General features: G+C 48.7%; 1 protein-coding gene across 2 annotated transcripts in view; it reads left to right on the top strand.

Moving 5' to 3' along the window:
* Positions 1–649: 649 nt before the first annotated feature.
* The window catches only part of LOC119276598, a 7,762-nt gene continuing 6,259 nt past the window's right edge, over positions 650–2,152 (top strand). The window contains exon 1 of one of the 2 annotated variants that reach the window (XM_037557729.1): positions 650–739. The gene's annotated coding sequence lies outside the window, so the exon portion shown is untranslated. Of the gene's footprint in view, positions 745–2,152 lie in introns of both variants that reach the window. The other variant, XM_037557736.1, reaches the window with a different exon arrangement.

Raw genomic sequence — 2,152 nt, 5'->3', positions numbered from 1 at the left:
TGAGAACCTACTATCGTTGAATGCGCTATGGCAAGGATACACCCATTGCTAGGCAAGTTGTCAAATTGTTGTGTCAACTTGTATTGGGAGGAGGGGGCCCATCACAAATAGGAAAAAAATAAACCGGAGAAGATTTTGTTGTATCACACTTACACCACCATAATCACATTGACATACGTCGAAGCGTTGGACAACAAACCGTATGTCGAGAGCCGTCGATCCACATGACCAAAACACTATAGGCTCTTCGATATCCACCTCGTCGACAATAACGACCGTGCGCGGACGATAATAGAATTGTGCAACTTTTTATTCTTTCAACACCATCTTCACCCTCGAGACTGCTAACGTCACAAAGACCTAATTTGGTAGAAATTAAATCCGCACGCGATTCCCGCACCTTTCGGTTGCATGGAGAGTTCCGAGGCGAGGGAACCGGCGGCGGAGTGGACGGAAAACCTAATATCTCTTCGGCGCCTAGGGTTCACCTGTTTTGATCATAAACCCCATCTATATAATAGGCACGAATTAAAATTTTCCCAAAATGAAGCAAGAAATTAAGTGGTGATCCTGCTGTAGAGTTCGGCCCGGCCCATGTAGCCCGAACTTAATAAAACCCGCCGGCTGCTGCTTCCCTCGCTCTCCCATACTTCCCTACTCACCAGCTGACGGCGGCGCCGCACGAAAGGAACGAAGCGCCTCTCGCTCCCGCTCGCCGCCGCCTCCGGCGCCGCTGCAGGTCAGGTGCCTTCCTCCCCGCTCCCTCCCTCCTCCCCGTTAACTCTTCCGTCCTTCTTTGTCGCGTACTCTTCCCCCATCCACATAGCTAGCGCTGGCGGCTGGCGGCGATTCCAGCTCGCTCGGCGCGCGTCTCCGGAGCCGGCGGCGGCGCGGCGCTCCTGTTCTTGTGCGCATTTTCTGTTAACAAGCGAGGATCCGAGCTACGGGAGACCTCTTTCACCCGGCGAATTCAGGTTTGGTTGCGGTTATTTCTCCTGTTCGATAGGAAACGCCAGCAGCTAGCTATGGCTTTGCTGATGTCAGGTTGTTCTAGTAGCGAATATACTGCTGCGGCTATGCTAGCAAAGGCCAGTTCTTTGACGCCGGCCGTTCTTGTCGCTCGCCGCCGTAGTCGGCTGCTCGGATGGCAAGCTTCCGACGATGTTTCCATACCCCGGTCGGTTTGGTGCCTGTTAACATGTCGTGTGAGAGGGATAGGCTTTCTGACATGTACATTTGTGAAGAAGATGCTTGTGAAGTTTGCAAGTCCTGTTATTAGGCAAAAACTGCTTAAAGATTTACAGGTTTCGATCCAGAGCTAGTTTGATCGATGTCGCATGTCTAGGAGTGGTTGGTTCTATCTGAAGTGCACAGGAGAGTCTGCGGCCTGCGTTTGTACTGCTACTGCCGGCTTCAGCAACCAGTGGAGATTTCAACATAGTGGAATTTGCCAGTTGCCAAACTCGATATCTTTCTTTTTGCTTATTTTGGTAGATTCATTGCCTGGTGTGTTCGATCGATAGCTATCGCTTCATTGTAGTGGAAGCATTGCTTATTGTTTACTTCTCATTGAATTATTATTTGGTCATGCAATTCTACCATGCTTTACTTTTACATAAGTTCCAATTCTAATTTGTTAGAACATTTGAGATTTTTTTTTGCGGGGTAAAACATTTGAGAGATTATGGCCACATTATCCTTGACCTTGAGTCATCGCTCATCGCCTCTGGTCCATCTCTGTGGTGCTGAAGAAGCTCTAAAACCAAAGTAGATTGGAGCAAGATATCTTTTTCCTGAAAACATAAGAAATCCAGTGATCGACCATGGTTGGGCCCTTCGGCGCAAGAGTGTTTTAGTTGGGGGAACTTGAGAATGGTGTGTTTGCTTAAGGGGGATCCCTACTTTAGGGGCCTTGTCTTTTTTTTTTTTGCATTCCAACTATTTCCCCTATAATCTCCTTCGTGTTTTATGTTTTTCTCTTTTTCGCATTAAAAAAAACTAGCACAGGCGAATTCTAGGCTGTGACAAGGTTTGGCTATCAGGGTGACGAGCTTCAGTGAGCTCCCTCGAGGTCCAACGATCATTGTTAGAGAGCTCCGGTGAACTCTGGTGATCTCCAGTGACCTTATGGGTGGCGCGGCGGCCTGTGAGC

Source organism: Triticum dicoccoides, chromosome 1A, assembly GCF_002162155.2.
Source record: "Triticum dicoccoides isolate Atlit2015 ecotype Zavitan chromosome 1A, WEW_v2.0, whole genome shotgun sequence".
In the NCBI taxonomy this organism is placed as follows: Eukaryota; Viridiplantae; Streptophyta; class Magnoliopsida; order Poales; family Poaceae; genus Triticum; species Triticum dicoccoides.
The sequence above is the reverse complement of the archived record's forward strand: the minus strand, read 5'-3'. Positions and strand labels throughout refer to the sequence as shown.